This window comes from Leiobunum rupestre, chromosome 3 (assembly GCF_980474605.1).
Source record: "Leiobunum rupestre chromosome 3, qqLeiRupe1.1.hap1, whole genome shotgun sequence".
NCBI classification, from domain to species: domain Eukaryota; kingdom Metazoa; phylum Arthropoda; class Arachnida; order Opiliones; family Sclerosomatidae; genus Leiobunum; species Leiobunum rupestre.
The window spans coordinates 42,346,879-42,369,247 of NC_143386.1; the positions used below are offsets into that span (position 1 = coordinate 42,346,879).

Here is a 22,369-nt window from a genome sequence, read left to right on the forward strand (position 1 = left end):
CCCCGAAAACCCCAGACATTTTTCCCCGACCCCGAAAACCCCAGACATTTTTCCCCGACCCCGAAAACCCCAGACATTTTTCCCCGACCCCGATAACCCCAGACATTTTTCCCCGACCCCGACTTAATTTGGACACCGTACGAACACTAGCAAAATAGCCATACTCTTCTTACCCTACTCCGAAATCCCGGAACAAGCGAAAAGAAACCACCTTATAAAACGCCAGGGTTTCAACTTATGGATAAAGTTAAAGTTGTATTTTATTACGGTGTTTTCGTATACAGTTAGAATTGTTTTCAGCAGCCAGAGTTTATTACCGAATTCGTTCTCTCGCGGTGGAATTTCCGCGGGTCAAAGAGCTTTAAAAAGGGAAAGGTTTCGTCGACTTTATAGGGAGTCGTTGGGATTTGGGGAATCGAGCAGTCTCCGTTTCGGTGAACGGTCGCTAGGCCTTGGCCAACTTTGGGGCTGGGCGAAGGTAAACGATCTATAGATGGCGTGTTTGTGTTCGGGGAAAAGAAAATCCTAATCCGCCCCGCGCAGCCCGTCTCTTCGTTCTGTCGTTTTCCGATATCCCCGGAGGAAGTAGCGACACTTTCGCAGCGACATCTATTGAGGAGCGTCGCCTGAATAAAATAGATTCCTCCGAAGAACCCCCTAAAACCAATCTCGAGTCCTTTTAAAAATGTGACAACATTTTGCTCTAAATATCAATATTTGGTCAAAAACTTACCGTTAGAGTTTCAAAAATGTATATATTTTCTTCGTTGTAAACCGTGTTACGCTGGGTTGGATTTTTCTATTTCTATATGATACCAGAAGTATAAGATATCATAGGAGAGTAGTATCAGTAATGTTATTTGCTTAGAATTTATGTACTTTCCCTTGTTTTTTTTTCGAATATGTTTTGCGAGTGAACAAAATATAGTATTACCTAGCGTTTACCAGCAGGGTTGCCACACGTCAGGGAAATCAGGAAATTTAAAAATGGGCTGGAAAGGTCAGGGAATTTTAGGAATTGGTGAAATTTCCCAGAAAAGTCAGGGAATTATATTTTATCTTGACACTTTTTGAAGGTAATTTTACTCTAGATCTATGGCAAATTTATGATTATCATATATTTCCTTGAAAGTTTGGCTATTTTTTTCAACATTGCAATAACCTTGATTTAGAAATTTTTATGCTATAATTCCTACACAGGGTGTTTAAAAAGTTGTAGGGCGGGAGTTGAGAAGCATGCCTGTTTTTTTCCATTTTCCTACGATGAGTTAAAACAGTGCCAGAGAGCTTCAAAGTGTGGCGTACTTGTCCCTGGAAGTAGGCTGCAACAAGCGCAAAACCAAGCAGCTGGGAAATGTGAACATTAAGGTTTGGGTTCGTGTGATAGATAAAAAAGGACTTTGCAAACAAATCGAGGTTACCAGCGTAAAAAAAGTTTACTTTAACAGCAGCCTACTTCCAGGGGCTAGTAGGCCACACTTTGAAGCTCTCTGGCGCTCTTTTAACTCATCGTAGGAAAATAGGGAAAAATCAAGCATACTTCTCAACTCACCCCCTACAACTCCTTAAAATTACCGCATCACCTTTTCAAACACCCTGTATAGTAGTTGCTGTCCAGGTAAAGCTTATTTTTTATTGTTTTTACCGTATAAACTTGTCATACTTAGGGGTATTATGTTACTTTTAATACTGATTATATAGTAGTTGTTGCCTGAAAAACTGAGAACGCTATCGTATAAACGTGTCATACTTATGTCGGTTATGTTACTTATAATATGGGCTCTTCTTGCTCTTTCTAATTGACGTTGCATTAGGCTTAATTGGAGGAGGCATGCTTTTTGCCCGAATGACTACTCCGGCAGCTCCCAGGCGCCGATTTACTTAGCTACTAATTGATCTTGGCTCCGAACTCTTCTATCTCTCTGTATTTAAGCACTTTCTCTCTATCTTGCATTTCTATCTCGTTTGTTTCCTGATATAAGGATGCTTTTTTGGCGTTAAAAGGGCAATTATCATTATTTTCATTTTTTAACACTTAACGAGATTAACATTTTGAAAAAATCGGCAGGGGGTCGTAAAGAAAAATGAGTTCAGAAAATCTTGAAATTAAGTTTTCTAAAATAATTTTTCTCATAATGTAAAATTTAATAAAAGTTCTGCTACTGCATGGAGGTCAAATAAAATAAAATAAAATTTATTTTCGGTAGCTTTTGGACCGCGGTCCTTCGTCAGCCGTTATTACAAACCTACTGAACTTTACAATTATGTATTACACTTTATAATTTTTTACATGTTTTTTATCTAAAACAATATTATCCAATAAATCCAATCACTAATCAACATTTTATAAAAAATTATTTTTACATTAATTTTACCCTCTTTCAAATTTAAATCCTTAATGTACACTGCCTCTTTAAAACATCTCTTGAACCATGTCGCCTCTTGACAGATAACTTTAGTCGATTCCCAATCTATTTTATGATCTAATCCATTGTTTTTATCACATTTTTTTACACAGTTTTTGTGTTCATATTGCCTTTTCTTTAATTGTCTCTTTGTCTGTCCGACGTAGGTTTTACCACAAGAACATTTTATTTCATACACCACACCTGTTTTACACAATTCGTCAATTTTAGGTTTATTTTTTATCAACTCCGTTTTTAATGTGCTCGGGATTCTTGACACTACAGTTATATTAATTTTTTTAGTTGTCTTTTACATTTTTCCGTTAAACCACTTACATAAGGCAAGGACAATACATTTTTCGGTTTTACTTTCTCCGACATATTTTTAACAACATTATCATTGAAAATTCCATTAATCAAATGTACCGGATATCCACTATTTTTAAATTGTTCAGATAACATTTTTTTATCACCAATTGGATTTTACCACGCCAATTTTTGTTTTGTAATTGTGAAACGATTGGAAGTTCAGAAACGCCTTGGAATGTGTATTTTTTTGATATAGGGAACTTGTTAGGACATTATCTCTATGTTTTACCATTATATCTAAAAATGGTAGACATTGATTTACTTCGCCTTCAAACGTGAATTGTATACCTTTAACTACATTGTTAACAATTTTTAATAATAGCAGAACTTTTATTAAATTTTACATTAAGATATTCGACCATGGAACAAAATTTTAGTATTTATAATTTTTCTCATCTTGAAATCGAGTTGAAAATTCCTGAATTTGAGCTAAGTTCAGTTTTAAAAAAATCTCGAAAAAAACAGAAATCAATAAGAAAGTCAGTTTCAGATTTCTGAAAATACTTTTGAAATTCAAAATTCTGTATGAAAAAGTATCCTTTATTACCTGAAATACTCGCCGCGCGATTGTACTGTATGGTCTTAAAAATCAATGAAAATATTTTTTTACGTTTCTCTAATTTGATCTTGTATTTATATTTCTGTGATTTTATCCAGAATATATGATTTTATTTAAAGAAAATACCTTTAGATATACACGTATATTATTGGGCCTAAAAATCTAGAAATAACCTTAATTGAACCGTAACAACAATAGCTTGTGCTCGAAATTAATGTTACCTAGGACTACTAAAGTTACAGTTGTTAATTTTCCGGAAACATTTCCAGAAAATTTTCCGCAAATTGGAAAAATGAAACATAATTACTTTTTAAGGGTTTTTAATGTTTTTAACTTTTTTACCGATATAAAATGTCTAATAACAGTAAACATACTACAAAACATTTATAGTGTTACATTGCTAATCAGTTTAAAGCTAGTCTATAGGTTTAATTTTACTTTTAGAGACGAAAAAATTAGGCGAAAATGCCGCTTTATTTAAATTTGCAAACAATATTAGACTAATCATGGAATGGAAACGTTTTATTTTTTTTCGGAAAAATACGGAAAATTTTCCGGAAACAATGCCTCGGTCATTTTCCGACTTACAACTCTAACTAAAATGTTCGGCAACCAATTAAGCACTTAAACTGGGAAAAAAATTTACATTAGTAAAAAAAACAATGTTGACATGCTTTTTAAATCTTAGAAACGGATGTTATTATGAATCAGGGTCGCCAACCCTGTTTTGAGAAAAGAAGGGCATTGTATTATATTAAAGGAAATATGACCTTTGTCGCCCTACCCCAAAGGATTCCAATTTTGGCCGCTGACATTTTTGGCGCTACTTAGTGGTTTAGTGAGGGGTTAATACCTAAATTTGCTGGAATCTTTAAAGGTTATTATTCAAATAATTTTTACCGATTTTTGCATTTTTATTTAAGTGCCATATTAGTATCATCAACGCGTTTAACTTAACCCAATCGACTAAATTACATCATTACTTTCCCTCCCTTTCGTAGCGCTAACAGGTAACATTTATTTTGGATTTCCTTCATATTTATCCTTTTAAGGTAACGAAATAAGCCTTTAGAGAGTTGGCTAAAATTGGCTCTAGCGAATGTTTTCATCAAAATATAGGAGCTCGCGCCTTCAAAATGGCCCATTAAATTCAGTGGAGAAACTGAGCTAAGCCTTGTCCTTCGCAATCCGTAATGGGAACCTACTTTTAGAAAATTCGATCCTCGGACCGCGCTAGCTTCTCTTTTTTCTTCTCACTCGGCGAAAGTGCTTTTACATTACGCCGTCTCCACGTGATTTAACTTTGCGCCCAATTTTATGCGTGAAAAAAAATGTATGCCACGCTACTCTAGGTTCTTTTTAAAATTCTAGCTCGTCTTACAATCTTCAAAAGCAGCTTACGGTTTTCGCGGTAGAATCCTTGCCCCTGAAAGTTTACTTTCCCAACGGCTTTTATATGGTTTGAAATTTTCAGTATTACATTCCTCTGACTTTTTTGGCCGTGACCTACATTTTTCCGTGTGTTTTGTAAATGCCCCTTTTTAATTGAAAGCGGGGATAAATTTGCCAGACAGACAACGGAATTAATATGCTAATGTAAAACAGAGCGTTTAAATTCAGAAATTGAAATGGTAAAGGCTAGTTCCCACTTGGAGAATTTTCGAGACGAATAAAATTTTCGCGCAATGAAAAAAGACGCGGTTTTTCGGTCGCTGGGGAAGCGGTTCTCACTTTAGCGCGAAAATTTAAAAACGCTGCGGGTTTTAAGTAATGTTTTAGGCCTAACATAAAACATCAGTTCAAAATGAACCAAATGGATGTTCCTGTTGATAATTTCAATAAATAAACGATTCTATTCGTAAGGTAAATTACCTTTACTTAATTATCTTGGTCAAGTTGGCTGAGCGGCTTTGCTAAAGACCTAGGCTTAATAAGTGACGGACGGGAGCGGAAGAGATCGAGGGAACGCGTTTTCTGATTGGCTGAAGCTTTTTATCGCCAAGGTGTGGACGTCAAAAAATAGAACATTCGCTAGATACCGCGGAGACGCGACTTTAGCGGCGAAATTGAAAAAAATCGCAAATTTTATTCGCGAGCGTCAATTTTCAGCGCGAAAATTGTTTTTTTTTTTCGCTAAATGGGAACTAGGCTTAAGCCTTCGAATTTGGAGCGAAAACTGGGTATATTTTAATAATTTTTTGTTTTTTAACTGCTTAAATTAATATTGACTACTTTCTTTTAGGGATGCACCGATATATCGGCCTATTTTTCTACTATTAGCTTAAGCGAAGCTGATACCAGTTTTAAAAAATGTTTTTCAGAAAAACATTTAAAAAGTATAAAATTATCGATTAACTAACTAATGATAATGTTTTATTATCTTCAGAAGCTAGATCACACCTTTTTTTAGACAGGGGGTTTCGAGTGTAAGTAAATGAAAAACAACGATATTCGATTTGTGATAAAAAATATGAATCAAGTAAAATGAAAGAAACATTCGGATATGCTCTTGCAAACCTTTTCTCATGAAAAATTAGAATAAAAAGGTATAGCAGTGCACTGAACCGTCTTTTACAATGATTTTATCATATACACTACTGTTATGATAGCTAACTTTCTTAATTTCGGCCACAAATAGCCGATATATATCGGTGCATCCCTACTTTCTTTGGAAACTTAGGTTTTCGAATTTCTGCAATTAACTAAGTCACAGAGAACCAGATAGAATACGATAATTTAACTTGAATTAAAAATAAATAAATTGTATACCGTTGAATGAAACTGTGAAATTAACATTCTTAATGCTTGTGTTGTTAATATTTTATTTCTCCGCTTAAATTAGTATTGACTACTTTAAGAACTAGTATGAAAGTCTTGGAATTTCAGAACTAGTATGAAAGTCGGGGAATTTCAGAACTAGTATGAAAGTCGGGGAATTTCAGAACTAGTATGAAAGTCGGGGAATTTCAGAACTAGTATGAAAGTCGGGGAATTTAAGAACTAGTATGAAAGTCGGGGAATTTAAGAACTAGTATGAAAGTCGGGGGTATTTAAGAACTAGTATGAAAGTCGGGGAATTTAAGAACTAGTATGAAAGTCGGGGAATTTAAGAACTAGTATGAAAGTCGGGGAATTTAAGAACTAGTATGAAAGTCGGGGGAATTTAAGAACTAGTATGAAAGTCGGGGGAATTTAAGAACTAGTATGAAAGTCGGGGGTATTTAAGAACTAGTATGAAAGTCGGGGGTATTTAAGAACTAGTATGAAAGTCTTGGAATTTAAGAACTAGTATGAAAGTCGGGGAATTTCAGAACTAGTATGAAAGTCGGGGAATTTAAGAACTAGTATGAAAGTCGGGGAATTTAAGAACTAGTATGAAAGTCGGGGGTATTTAAGAACTAGTATGAAAGTCGGGGGTATTTAAGAACTAGTATGAAAGTCGGGGGTATTTAAGAACTAGTATGAAAGTCGGGGGTATTTAAGAACTAGTATGAAAGTCGGGGAATTTAAGAACTAGTATGAAAGTCGGGGGTATTTAAGAACTAGTATGAAAGTCGGGGGTATTTAAGAACTAGTATGAAAGTCGGGGGAATTTAAGAACTAGTATGAAAGTCGGGGGAATTTAAGAACTAGTATGAAAGTCGGGGGAATTTAAGAACTAGTATGAAAGTCGGGGAATTTAAGAACTAGTATGAAAGTCGGGGAATTTAAGAACTAGTATGAAAGTCGGGGAATTTAAGAACTAGTATGAAAGTCGGGGAATTTAAGAACTAGTATGAAAGTCGGGGAATTTAAGAACTAGTGTGAAAGTCGGGGAATTTAAGAACTAGTATGAAAGTCGGGGGAATTTAAGAACTAGTATGAAAGTCGGGGAATTTAAGAACTAGACTGAAAGTCGGGGAATTTAATCCCTAGTTTAATTAAAACATAACCTAAAGACTCACCTTGATACTAAATGTAAGCGGAAATTAATTCATTAACTTCTGATAAAAGTAAATAAAGTTAAAAAAATAAAGGAATTGAATCTAAAGATATCGTGGCAACCTTGAGGAAACTTGTGAATTTTTAATATCAGCCACCGTCCCTGGATGTCGCCCTATAGGTACGCAAATTAAGACTGGCACGCCACCGTGGAGTTATCGTGAAAGCAATATTCTAATGATGATGACGTTGACGGGCTCGGGTAGGTGTATTATTCTTAATGACCGGCCGCTCAACGATGACTCTCGGCCTTTTCCCTTACTTGTACCCGGAAGGGATTCAAAATTGGCCGTTGGCGAGAAAATGGGGTACAACCTTTCTTCTCATTTTGGGGACTCTAATGAAGGTTTCTCCGCTTGTTTGTGACGCCCTCTGGCGCTTGTTATCCCAACCACGGTGATAATGTTTCACCTCGTCCCCCTTAATTCACTTTCAACGGCATAACTTTGCCCAAAAATAATTTTCCACTGGGGTGGAGTGGCAGCTTGGGACGTACAGGACCAAACACACCCTAACGGGGCTGTAGCTAATTTAAAGTTTGACTAAATGCGTTTAAAGTGTAAATTTTGTATTAAAATTTCATCCCGATTTAGAATTCTGCGTTAGAGATTATTGATTGATTAGCACGCTACTACCCATAACTTATTGACGTAGCTTTTAGAACCTGATATTAATCTTGCTTTAATAAGTTATTGCTGTAATATTTGAGCCGCCATGGTTCATAGATGACCTGGTTTAGACACGTTGTAAAAACTCATATCTGTAACATGAAATGTTTTCTTAGATTGTCCAATCTTACTCTTTTACAGGGTGACCACACTTTCTATATTTTATCATTTTTACTATATTTTGATGGTTTCCTATAATTTGACAATGTACCTGTGTTTCGATATATTTTTCGTATTTCTCGCTTTGCTTTCAATATAGTTTTAAAGTTCGATAGAAAGCGCTCAAAACAGCCAGCCTTTTACTAAAGCACTAATTTTACGACTGGCTGGTGTTTTGAAATGAAAATGTAATATTACTTCAATAATTTATCTAGTCACGAAGTCTGTGATGTTTTCATCTTAAATGAAATATTTCTATTCAACCAAAATTGCTTTAAAATCATTTGTTTTATCTTTATTAAAATTATTCCCATAATTTCATAGAAATTCACCCGAACGTCCATATAATTTCCTATATTTACATAAACATTACTACTTTTTATTTCCTATAAATAACCATGAATTTCCTATTTTTCCTATAGAATATTGGATTATTTCTTGTCGTCACCCTACTTTCTTAAAGATTTCTTCTTTACTTTTATTTCAAAGTATAATAGACATGTAACAAGGAGGAGCTTCTCTCACACATGTAATGTGATTAAAGGTTGATAATTAAATACCAGAAATATTACCAAATATTGTTAGTTTAAAAAAAAATAAAATCAAGTAAAAGTATTTTAAAAGTTTAAATTCGTGCAATCTAGTATACATAAAAGTATTAAAAATCCACCTCTATAAGTGCAGGGGGACCACAGTTCCTATATTTCCTATAATTTAACGTCCTTTATTTTTTATCCTATAATTTAATTAAATTTCCTATAATACCCAAAGGGCTGAAGAAATTAAAATAATTGATATTTTACCCTTAGAAATCTTTAAAACATCCTAGTTTTTTATTATGCTTATTTCAAACACAGTTTGGTGATAGTTTTCGACTATTTCTATCTTCAATACCTTCCTCTAAAATTCCTTAGGTTTTCTCATGTAGTATAACGCGGAAACATTTCGTCGTCGTGTGCCCTTCTTCATCCTATATTTCACTTTAATTTATCCACTGTTCTTTTTGCTTATGGATTTTCTTATATTTTCCTTTAACTGGCTTGAAAATTAACTATTTTTTCTATAACACTTTCGAGACATTTTCCTGGTCATTCTGCAGTTATACAAAATCATAAATGAAACCAAAACTAAAACTTTGTTCTGGTCACGTGACACTTTTAATGATACTAATATAATTTTTAGTGGATTGGTAATATTTATGCAGGGATAAATAAAAGCGAAAAATATATTAAAAGTAAAATAAAGCAGTGTTTAAAAACCTGATTTTTAACCCCAAAAAAACGGATTTTTTTTATTATTAAAAAAACTTTTTTCCCCCAACTCTGTCCCTGTTACAATGCGTAAGAGGGTGGTGGCAAGCCCTTCATGCCACGCGAGCCAACAGCTCCCTACACTCACTATTACCGTTAACCTCTACTAGTTTTAATTATTCCTAACTAACGCGTACGTACGAGTCAAACCAATCTATTTTTATTGACACTTTCATCTTAATGTTTATTTTCCAAATCGGCTGACAAACGCTTTAAGCAACGAAAAAACCCCGCTTCTGCAAATCCGAGGCATTGTTTACAAACTTTCGGTGAAGCACGCGTCATCCATCTTTTCGCCGCTCCAAGCGGGCCACTCTTTGACTCGCATCGATTGTTTTCACCACTAATCACCGCAGCGGGTACTTTTCCACTTCACTAACCTCGTAGCTTGTCGTGACTCGGCCCAGTTAAGGTACGAAATCATTCGTTAAATCCCCGAGTACGTTGTCAGTGCGATAAAAGGGCTTCGCTTCGAATCCAGTTTGCGACTGACAGAAGTAGGAGTCGTACATTTGAGTCCGTAATTTATACTTCGTGTAGCCCGCATTAGTCACCTTACCCTCTTCGATCGTGGCGTGTACATGGCCTATTACATTCAAACGCGGTAGCTGGTGACCCGTTACGGGAAATTCGGATGGTCAAATGGAAGAATGATCCGTAGACTTTACCTTTAAAGATAGCGTCTGTTATGGCGGTAGGTAAGGGTATTGGTTTAGTAGGAAGGAATTGCTAAGCGTATTCCCCTCTCAACTTGTCGGGCTAAAAAACGGGCTCGTCCTTTTGAAGTTTTAAACGCTTTGTCTTGTAAGATCGTTGAGAGGGTTCGGTTTAATGTCCCGCGCTCTTCATCCAGATTTTTAACTTTTGAATAATAGGTGGACTCTTTCATTGTTTTATTAATGGTATTAATGGGAATGGCCTTTTTGTTTTCTTTCGCGGTACAATTTAATATTTTAAAGGCTGTTAATGTACTTTCTTTGCCCCGACTATTTCCGAGAACGTCTTAGACGCATTTTTCAATCGGGTTTCATTAATCTTAACAAATCTCTTTCGATTCGAGTCGACCGTAGACTTCTATTACTTTTGATTACTTTTTTATTTCATTCATTCGGTTCATTTCAACAAAGGCTTAGATCAATTTAATCAATTTTTCAATCAGGCCTTTTTAACGGTCTTTATTGGTGACTGTTATACCTCTCTTACGCACTCAATTGGATCTTTCACGTTCTGAAAGCGACTTTATTAACAGGAACTAGTGATCTCTACATTTTGTTCATTCTTTGTATGTGGGTTATAGAATTCCTTTATTGTTATAGGTCTGGGATAAGAGGGAAATTAGGCAATTCCAAAATGAGCCTAAAGATCGGGGGAGTTTTAAAAATTTGTTTAAAAATAAGTCGGGTAAATTTAAGAATTTTGTTTAAAAAAAAGTCTGGGAGTTTTAAGAATAGGTTTAGTAAAAGTCGGAGTTTTAAGAATTTGTTTTTGAAAAGTCGGGGAGTTTTAAGAATTGGTTTAGTGAAATTCTGGAAGTTTTAACAATTTGTTTTAGAAAAGTCGGGGAGTTTTGAGAATTTTGTCTAAAAAAATCAGGAAATTTTTATTTTGTTTAAAAAAAGTCGGGGATTTAAAAAAAAAATTTAGAAAAAGTCAGGGAATTTTAAGAATTTGTTTAGTTAAAGTCGGGGAATTTTAAAAATTTGTTTTTGAAATAGTCGGGGAGTTTAGGAATTGGTTTAGAAAATGTCGGTAGGTTTAAGAATTAAACGAATTAACAGATCTATCCTTCCAGTAAAGACTATATAATTATTCTCCATTTGACTTTTTACTATTTTATTTTTAAAGCTCATAAAATAGTAAAAGGTCAAATGGGGGCATTTTAATAATTTTGATAAATAATTATATCATTGATAAGTAAAGGGTCCATTTAAATTGCGCTGCCGCATGACAACACTGCTTAAGGTAGCCCCAAGTTAATTTCTAAAGTGGGTACTATCAAACTGAAGTATACACTCTAGATTTCCCGTGGTCTGAATTTATCATAACGCTATATCGTTACTTATTATAATAATTTACTTTTAATTTTTTGAGATAGTATGCTCATGTTAAAATAATTCACAGTTTAATACAGAGAGAGAGGGGGGGATACACAGTCAATTTTTCATCATATTCAATTTATATTCTGAAGCTTTATTACCTTAGTTTAGTAAAGGTCGAGGAATTTTAAGAATTACGTAAGAACAAGCCGGTAAATTTAAAAAAAAAATTGTTAAAAAAAATCAGGGGAGTTTTAAAAATGTGTTTAAAAACAAAGTCATGAAAAATAATTTTTTTTTAAATGTTTTAAAAGCTATTTTTTAATTCAAACGATCAGACCCGTGTTAAAATAGTCTCAATTTTATCAGGGAAAATTCAGGAAATTTGAATTGAAAATATTGTGGCAACCATATATTTTAATCTCTTGAGACGAGGCTTCGAAAACAAAAGTGAATTTCTTAAACCGGTAGCTGTATAATTTATTGCCGTAATGAGCTTTATGATCGCCAGATGGCGTTATCTTTTTTCGTCCGAAGAAATATGATAAAGAAAATATTAATTTATTCAAATGGAAATCTTAAATTCGATTAGCGTGAATTTATAATCATAATCGATGGAATGTGCAAATTGATATAACGTACGGGTATTGTTGGTCCATATACTCTGACTAGGAGCGTTGTATTGTCATACGGCGTGACAACGTCAGTAGTCAGCGACGACAAAGGGCGCGATGTAGAAGAGTTGATTTAGCTGAGCGGAATCGGATTTCTTAATAAATGATTTTCCAGCGCGACGGTCTCGTGTTCCTACCAAATTCTTTCCATTATTTGCCATGTACCCCGTAACGCCGTAACTGACAGCTGAAGTGTACGCGATCAAGGCAAAAACTGCACTCCCTTCCCGACCTTGGACGCCACTATCAGTTAACGTTGTGACGGTCAATATGGGTCCTGGACAGGGAACTTGTGCTTCTGACATTCGACAAATGGTAAAAATAAAAGAATGAAGGACTCCCCCTTGATCGTGTTACACCCCTGCGAGTCCCCCTCTCCACGCACACCGGGACAAGAAGCCCTTTGGCCATAGCTCTTCCGAAAAATACCATCTTTTTCACGCTATTCAAGGACCTTTAGTTTTTAGCTTTCTTGTTGATTATTACTTACAGGGTGGCCACACGTCAGGGAAAACAGGGAAATCAGGAAAAAGTCAGGGAATTTAAAAATGGGTCTAAAAAGTCAGGGAAATGTCAGGGAATTTTAAGAATTGGTAAAAATTCAGGGAAAAGTCAGGGAATTCAATTTTATCTTGGCACTTTTTGAAGGTAATTTAACTCTAGATCTATAACAAATTCCACGATTATCATTTATTTCCTTGAATGTTTGGCTAATTTTTTCAACATTGCAAAAACCTTTTTACTGAAATATAAGTTCATCTATAGAAAAATTTTGGCCTTAATAAGTCAGGGAAAATCTGTTAAAATGGTCAGGGAAAACAGGGAATAGTCAGGGAATTTGAATCTGAAAATTTTGTGGCAACCCTGATTTACGTTTTCTTCGTTTTAATATATTGGCAAGGTGACCAAGGCAGGGCTCCCACAGTTCCTATAATTCCTATAAATTCCTATAATTTCAATATGCTCCTATAATTTCCTATTTTCTCAAAATTGTTCCTATAAATTCCTATTTTTTCGAAATTTTCTAGTTTTTCTATAGCTATATCCCGAAATTCCTATAATTTTAAAATAATGTATTAGAAAACAGCCTTAACGTTTGAGAAAAATTTGCCTTCTAAATAGAGCTTCGCTCTGTCTTAAGTCCGGTGTTCCCGAAAACCTCAACGGTTGGGCTCCCAGAGTTCCTATAAATTCCTATAATTTCAATATACTCCTATAATTTCCTATTTTTTCAAAATTGTTCGTATAAATTCCTATTTTTTGGCTAAAAATGTTCCTATAAATTCCTATATTTTCTATGAAATTTCCTATAATTCCTATAATATTTAACAAAAAATCGCTGGGAGCACTGCCAAGGAAATTAAACGAAAAATTTAGTGTTGTTAATTTTCTGGAAAATTAAAATGCGGAAAATTTCCGCAAATCGGAAAAATAAAAATTAAAACATAAATTACTTTTAAAAGGGTTTTAATGTTTTTATCTTTTTATCGATATAAAATGTCTAATATCAGTAAACATACTACAACACATTAATAGCGTTACATTGTTAATCAGCTTATACTAGTCTAGAGATTTAGTTTTACTTTTAGATTCGAAAACTTTAGACGAAAATTCTGCTTTATTTAAATTTGCAAACAATATATTAAACTAATCATAGAATGTAAACTTCGTTTTATTTTTTCGGAAAAATACGGAAAAATTTATAGGAAAAATAAGAAATTTGAACGCGAATTATTAGAAAATATAGGATACAAAATACGTAAAATAAAGAAAAATATAGGAAACACCATAGGCAAAATAGAGGAAAATAAAAAAAGGCAAAATCAAGTAAAATGTAGGATACAAATGGGTACACGATGACGAAACGATTTTGGGTTATACTACACGGAAAAACCAAAGTTATTATTCTAAATATTATGACAACTATTGTTTGATGGAAATTCAAGATAAGTACAACCAGTAAAATGAATGAAAACTGGTGAAATTTCAGGAAAATGTAGGAAATATATTAAGTCTGGTCACCCTGTATTGGCTTAAAATGAAATATTTAAAAGTACCCACATCTTTTTATTTAGTCAGGTTCTCCATAAATTTTGAAGAAAAAATTCGTAGTTCATTTTCCTTCATTGCTCATATTTACTTTAAGCGAAACCAAGCGTTATTATTAGTTTTTAGAATTCGAATGAAAACGCTACAGGCTGATTTCTCTATATTTATTTGAGGTTAGCATTTTGGATATTTTTCTATACCAAAGTGGGGTATGCACTTTCGCCTCGCAGCAAGAGGAGCTGGGTTCGATCACAGCTTAATTGTGGCATCTAGGAGCAACAAACACAAGGAGAACGCAGTTAGCCTTAAACACGCTAACGAAGGGTTGTGTACGAATTTCATTGGACGAGCGTCACGAGCCTTTACGCTGAACGTTTTACGGGCGGGGGGGAAGACAATTTCCGAATTTACCCCTTCCGACGGCAGCAGGCGCTAGAGCGTCCAACCAATGAAAAATGTTCGCCAAAAAATGCACGACTTTTGACGGGTTGCGTTCTCCTTGTGTTTGTTGCTCCCAGGTGGCACTGTGGGAAAACTCGGAACAACTCCTACTGCGTAGAGGTTGTAAGTTCGCTCCCCACTGGTTAAAGGGGTTTTCCGTCGAGTTTTTCGGTTTCCCCTTCCCATAAAAACTTGTAAAGGCTAACGGTAATAGTAAGTGTAGGGAGCTGTTGGCTCGCGTGGCATGAAGGGCTTGCCACTAACCACCTATCAGAAATCCATACCTCCACTTGGAATGCTCATAGCGGCAGATTTTCGTCACGATGAGGCTGACGGTTTTTTTGACGTCACTATGTTAACTGAACCAACAACTACGTGAGAGGATACGGCAGGATAAGCATTCCAAGTAGAGGTATGGATTCCTGCATCTATGCATTTTAACCCGGCCACCTAAATAAAAAGGCTAGATGACTTGGGCCTAGAGTGGTGCCTTGGGTTATTAGCCTAGCTAGTTATTCATTATTAAGAAGTCAAACAGTAATAAAAGAAAACTAAGTTAATTTATTTTCAACCCACGAGTTAACCTTTTGAAAGTACAGTATTAATTCTATTAGTTTTATAAAGTTATGTTGCCAAAAATTTCAAATATTAATAAAAGAAAAACCAGGTGAATTTATTCTCAACCCACGAGTTAACCTTTTGAAAGTACAGTATTAATTCTATTAGTTTTATAAAGTTATGTTGCCAAAAATTTCAAATATTAATAAAAGAAAAACCAGGTGAATTTATTCTCAACCCACGAGTTAACCTTTTGAAAGTACAGTATTAATTCTATTAGTTTTATAAAGTTATGTTGCCAAAAATTTCAAATATTAATAAAAGAAAAACCAGGTGAATTTATTCTCAACCCACGAGTTAACCTTTTGAAATTACAGTATTAATTCTATTATTTTATAAAGTTTTTTTGCCTAAAATGTATATACCAGAAGTATATAAAATATATTGGAGAGAAGTATACCTCCACCACTATGGGTTATTGGCTAGAAACCCGCTGGTTTTCCAACCAAAATTTTTTTAAAGAACATTTGTGCTGGGCGAATCTAAATTTGAAAAAACCATAAACTAATAGACTATTATTGCATAACACAAAAATGTTTATTTAAATAAAAATATTTTTTTATAAAGTATCAGTCGGGGAATTTTAACAAATGTTAAGTAAGTGGTCGAAGGTGGTGCCTTGGGTATTAGCTCTATTTAAAAAAAAAGTCGGGGAATTTTAAGAAATGTTAAGTAAGTTGGGGAATTTTAAGAAATGTGAAGTAAGTCGGGGAATTTTAAGAAATGTGAAGTAAGTCGGGGAATTTTAAGAAATGTGAAGTAAGTCGGGGAATTTTAAGAAACCTGAAGTTAGTCGGGGAATTTTTTTGAAATTTTAAGTAAGTCAGTCAGTGAAAAGGCAGGGAATTTAAACTTATTTGCAAATGGAAAATGTTTACTTATATCTTGTCCATTTTTAGTTTAAATATTCTGGAAAAAGATCTGTGAAAATTATACACTTTACACTATATGGAGTTAAGAATTTAAGATATGGTGTGTTTTTGCCGTTTATCTCATTGAAACCTGCCCATTGTTATAGCTTAGATTGATACTTATCCCGTAAAAATATATTGTTAGGCTTCTGCTCATACTCTTTGAAATAAATACTTCTAATTTTGTTACCGCTGTAGCTATAACTATAAATTAAGTTACTTAACTCATCTTAGACCGCAAAAATAGCGTGACTTCACCCTCTCCGAACGTAATTACTACACCATCGGGTAATTGACCCGTTCGCGCGATAGCGATGGGGGTTTTTTACAACATCAATTCCCAAACTAAAATTCCGTTTAACACCATTTCATCCATTTTAACAACCGCCATAAAACCAGAAATTTCATTAAGTACGTTTCAAAGTTGTGTAAAAATTCTCGAAATTTGGCTCTCCGATAACACTTCAACGGTTATGATTATTTCCAACGCAATGTCGAGTCCAATTCTTCTATCTGTTTTGCAAAATAATGCAGTGCACTCCCCTTTTTCATGCTCGCTTAGATCGGAAAATTGGGAAAACATTTGTGTCCGGAAACCCACTTTCTTTTACATACTTTTTTTCTCTCCAATTTTTCTTGTCGCTCGTTTAAGCGAAAAAAATTATGGCTAGGAATAAAAAGAAACCCCTTACCAGAGAAACTTAGGCTTCCCCGCGCAGCTCATAAACATCGGTGACGTCATACGACCTATTAAAATGGTCGGTTTTTCCTCGACCATCGCTATTTACGAGCGTGCGCGCGGTTTATGGTCGGAAAACCAAAAGAGATTGTTTTATCTATGGTCTATTTTTAACCTATTTCCGCCTGTAGAAGTGTTCCAACCGTTTTACTCCGATGCATTGCGCGTTTGCCCTACTTTGTTTATTTGGCGTAATCGCAAACAGAATCTCTTTATTGTGTAGGGAGGTAATGCTTTAATAACTCATAAAATGGGTATAATATAATGCGTCTACGATAGAATTGACAAATGTCATAGAAATTAGCTTACGTGTTACTACCATAAGTAACGTAATTGAAATAAGTTTAACGCTATTTTAGTATTTTTTTTACCGAACATTGTTTTCGAAACTGACAGTTTCGCCCAGTTCCGATTTGAATTTGCAACCGAATTGAGTAGTATATTATCGTCTTTGGTATTAATATATTTCGCTTTGGGTGTATTTAAACATTAGGGGGCTCTGTGGTGAGAACTAAACATTGATTTCGCCATAATTCTGAAAATCAGTTTGGTGGTAATTTTTGCTAATTGTGATACTTAAACTATTATGTTGCTATGGTACGACGATACTACTGTTATGGTACTTATGGTACTGTCGTTATGGTACATATGGTACTATCGTTATGGTACATATGGTACTATCGTTATGGTACATATGGTGCTATCGTTATGGTACTACCGTTATGCTACTTATGGTACTACCGTTATGCTACTTATGGTACTACCGTTATGCTACTTATGGTACTATCGTTATGCTACTTATGGTACTATCGTTATGCTACTTATGGTACTATCATTGTTTCTTATGGTACTACCGTTATGCTACTTATGATACTACCGTTATGCTACTTATGATACTACCGTTATGCTACTTATGGTACTACCGTTATGCTACTTATGGTACTATCGTTATGCTACTTATGGTATCGTTATGCTACTTATGGTACTACCGTTATGCTACTTATGGTACTATCGTTATGCTACTTATGGTACTATCGTTATGCTACTTATGATACTACCGTTATGCTACTTATGGTACTACCGTTATGCTACTTATGGTACTATCGTTATGCTACTTATGGTACTATCATTATGTTTCTTATGGTACTACCGTTATGCTACTTATGATACTACCGTTATGCTACTTATGGTACTACCGTTATGCTACTTATGGTACTATCGTTATGCTACTTATGGTACTATCGTTATGCTACTTATGGTACTATCGTTATGCTACTTATGGTACTATCATTATGTTTCTTATGGTACTACCGTTATGCTACTTATGATACTACCGTTATGCTACTTATGATACTACCGTTATGCTACTTATGGTACTACCGTTATGCTACTTATGGTACTATCGTTATGCTACTTATGGTATCGTTATGCTACTTATGGTACTATCGTTATGCTACTTATGGTACTATCGTTATGCTACTTATGGTACTATCGTTATGCTACTTATGGTACTATCGTTATGCTACTTATGGTACTATCGTTATGCTACTTATGATACTATCGTTATGCTACTTATGGTACTATCGTTATGCTACTTATGGTACTATCGTTATGCTACTTATGGTACTATCATTATGTTTCTTATGGTACTACCGTTATGCTACTTATGATACTACCGTTATGCTACTTATGATACTACCGTTATGCTACTTATGGTACTACCGTTATGCTACTTATGGTACTACCGTTATGCTACTTATGGTACTACCGTTATGCTACTTGTGGTACTATCGTTATGCTACTTATGGTACTACCGTTATGCTACTTATGGTACTATCGTTATGCTACTTATGGTACTATCGTTATGCTACTTATGGTACTATCGTTATGCTACTTATGATACTACCGTTATGCTACTTATGGTACTACCGTTATGCTACTTATGGTACTATCGTTATGCTACTTATGGTACTATCGTTATGTTTCTTATGGTACTACCGTTATGCTACTTATGGTACTACCGTTATGCTACTTATGGTACTATCGTTATGCTACTTATGGTACTATCATTATGTTTCTTATGGTACTATCATTATGTTTCTTATGGTACTACCGTTATGCTACTTATGATACTACCGTTATGGTACTACCGTTATGCTACTTATGGTACTACCGTTATGCTACTTATGGTACTACCGTTATGCTACTTATGGTACTACCGTTATGCTACTTATGGTACTATCGGTATGCTACTTATGGTACTATCGTTATGCTACTTATGGTACTATCGTTATGCTACTTATGGTACTATCGTTATGCTACTTATGGTACTATCGTTATGCTACTTATGGTACTATCGTTATGCTACTTATGGTACTATCGTTATGCTACTTATGGTACTATCGTTATGCTACTTATGGTACTATCGTTATGCTACTTATGGTACTATAGTTATGCTACTTATGGTACTATAGTTATGCTACTTATGGTACTATCATTATGTTTCTTATGGTACTAACGTTATGCTACTTATGGTACTACCGTTATGCTACTTATGGTACTACCGTTATGCTACTTATGGTACTATCATTATGTTTCTTATGGTACTACCGTTATGCTACTTATGGTACTACCGTTATGCCGACGTTAGTGTCGGGTCAGGTTGATTTCTAGTATAATATGCATTGCCTGGCTCTACCTACATTTACAATAACATATAAATTTAGATTCAATATTGCGTAATATCAGGATATGCCGTAATAAATATTTTTTTATGAATCTTGTGTATTATATAATTTGAATACTGCTTATTTTTTGTAGAACGCTAAATTACATGTGTGAAATATGTCAAAACCAAAAGCAGGGTTCATACAGACCTGGAAATAACAGGGAAATAAATTACCAAAAGGGAAATTTCTATTTGTTAGTAAAAGTCGGGGAAATTTATAAGGGTTCAGAAAGTTTTCCTTAAAGCGTACAAAATTCCATCAAAGTTTCGCCTGTATAACTTCTATGTATAATAATATGAAACCAAATTAGTTTAAATGTCAATCATGATAATTTCTTTAAAACTAAGGGTTTATCTTAAAACATTGGGTGCACTTGCACTTGGTAAAATCATGGAAATACCAGTTGAAAAACGTGTAAATATCAGAGAAATCGGTTTTCCAATAGTTGTATGACCCGTGAAAAGATTTTCGAATTTTAAAAGTCATTAAGGCCTAACAGGAAGCTCAGCTGACCGCTGAGAATACAATCTCTTTACTACCGCTTTCTGAGTAAAAATGTTTGTTAAATGTTACAAAGTATACAAATTCGTTCAATTTTAATCATTTTTCATCAAATATTTATTTAGACAACGGGTAATAATTAAGAAAGTTTAAACGTTCCAGTCAGTTGCGTAAACATTGGCACTTGTGCAAACAAAATTGAAGGCTTGACTGGTAGCTGCCTCTCCTCCCCGTCTTTTTAATTCTGGGGGTTACGAACGACGCAACGCGCGTGCGTGGAAACGTATGATTTGCATAAACCCTCCAATTCGCCTCCAGAGATTTGTCTTCGAAATGGATTTTACCTGTATTTCTTTCTGCCTGCGAAAGAGAGGCTACGAATCGTCCTTCTCATTGGGTAATTCTATCGGAGTAGATTCGCTATTTAAATTATAACCCTTTTAATCTTCATTAATTCTGAGACGGAGAATCTCTAACAAGGCTTACTATTAATTGTCCACTCCTATCTCCTTTCCGACCGCTAATTAGTGGGGAATTAAATCCTCTTTATATTATCCAGAACGATTAATAAAATCGGTAATTTAATTTAATTTGTACATTTTGTCGCCTAATTGTCTTTTTTTTTGGGGGGGGGGCTTAGTCTGTTTAATACGACATTTTTTTTATCTTGTCTTGACAAAAAAGTCCCTATTTCACGGTTGCCCAGCCTGGCCAAATGGAATTTTTTTTGAAGTCTTAGTTTTTCCTTGCGCGTGGTAGAGGGGGGTTTGGGAATATTAAAGTTTGCTTTTCTTAAGATTTTTGAAGTTTTTTATTTCGTATAATTTTAGTAGAAGATTATGTAAACCTTTAATCCATCTTTAATGCTTAAAAGCGACTTAATTTAATAGATCTTAAAATAAATCGATTTGAAAAACTTCAACGGTTACGTTGTATAAATAGGCGCGCGCTGGTTCGGAAAACAAGAATCTTATTGTCTAAGAATTTTAAAAGTCTTTCTTTTGCGGAACAATTCAATTTACACGCAAATAATTTCTTTTAGCGTCTATTAGACGGAAAATTAAATTTTCTCCATTATTTTCAAAGTTTAAAATGCCCCTGGTAGGTAATGCCCCTGGTAGGTATCTTGTCCCTGAACACACTATTTGTTTCGATATTTACTTTGAACATTTTTGATATATTTAAAAAAATATATTTTAAGATTTTTTACTTATTTTGTTTGGTTTGTGAGGTCTAGTTCGTTTCGTTTCCCAAATATTTTAGGCGAATGAAATTTCATTAATTAAATCGGTGGGTGTACAAAAATACAAATGTAAAACCATAATGTTTATATTTTCTATACTGTTTGTAAATATCTTTTACTTTTATTTGAAATTTTCAAATATTAAAACTAATTAATATCAATTATTAATATTTGCTACCGCTATTAAATTAATTCATTACTGCGTTTGGAATAATTCTACAACCTATAGTAAATTCCTTCTTAATTCAGGGTGCGTACACGACCTGGAAAACCTCGGAATGAAAACGTTTCCAAAAGGTCAGGGAAAAAGTCAAGGAATTTGAAAATGGTCCCGAAAATTAAGGGAATTTTAAAATGACCCGAAAAAAATCAGGCAAATAAATATTTTTCTAGATTTTATCTCAAACCCTTATATTACTCTACAAAAATGTTCAGAGAAAATTTGGCAATTTGGTCAGGGAAAACCTGGGAATGTCAGGGAGCTTGAAAATGTTTCCAAAAGGTCATGGAAAAAGTCAAAGAATTTGAAAATGGTCCCGAAAATTAAGGGAATTTTAAAATGACCCGAAAAAAAATCGGGCAAATAAATATTGTTCTAGATTTTATCTCAAAACATTCCTTTATTCTACAAAATTGTTAAGGAAATATTGGTCAAGGAAAACCTAGAAATGTCAGGGAATTTTAATTCCGAAAAGTTTCTACGAACCCTGTTAATCTATAATATAGTTCAGAATAGTATCCAAGGATTGTCACGCGCTGTTCTAAATTTTATTTTATATTCAACCCCCTCAATGTGAATTTTAATAATGTAATTATCCTCCTTTGATTATATACATTCCAGCGTCTCATTTGCACCGTACGTTTATGGGTAAATTATTCCCTTTTAAGTTCCCACTTATTCCAAAAGGCGGCGCCGCGAGACGTAAATATTTAGGCTTAACCTTTGGGTAGTAAAATTATAGTAAAGAACGGTATTT

General features: G+C 34.3%; 1 protein-coding gene across 15 annotated transcripts in view; it reads left to right on the top strand.

Annotated features, from left to right (window-relative positions):
* Positions 1-22,369, top strand: part of dlg1 (MAGUK family member discs large 1) — a 298,752-nt gene that overhangs the window by 190,612 nt on the left and 85,771 nt on the right. The window lies entirely within an intron of this gene.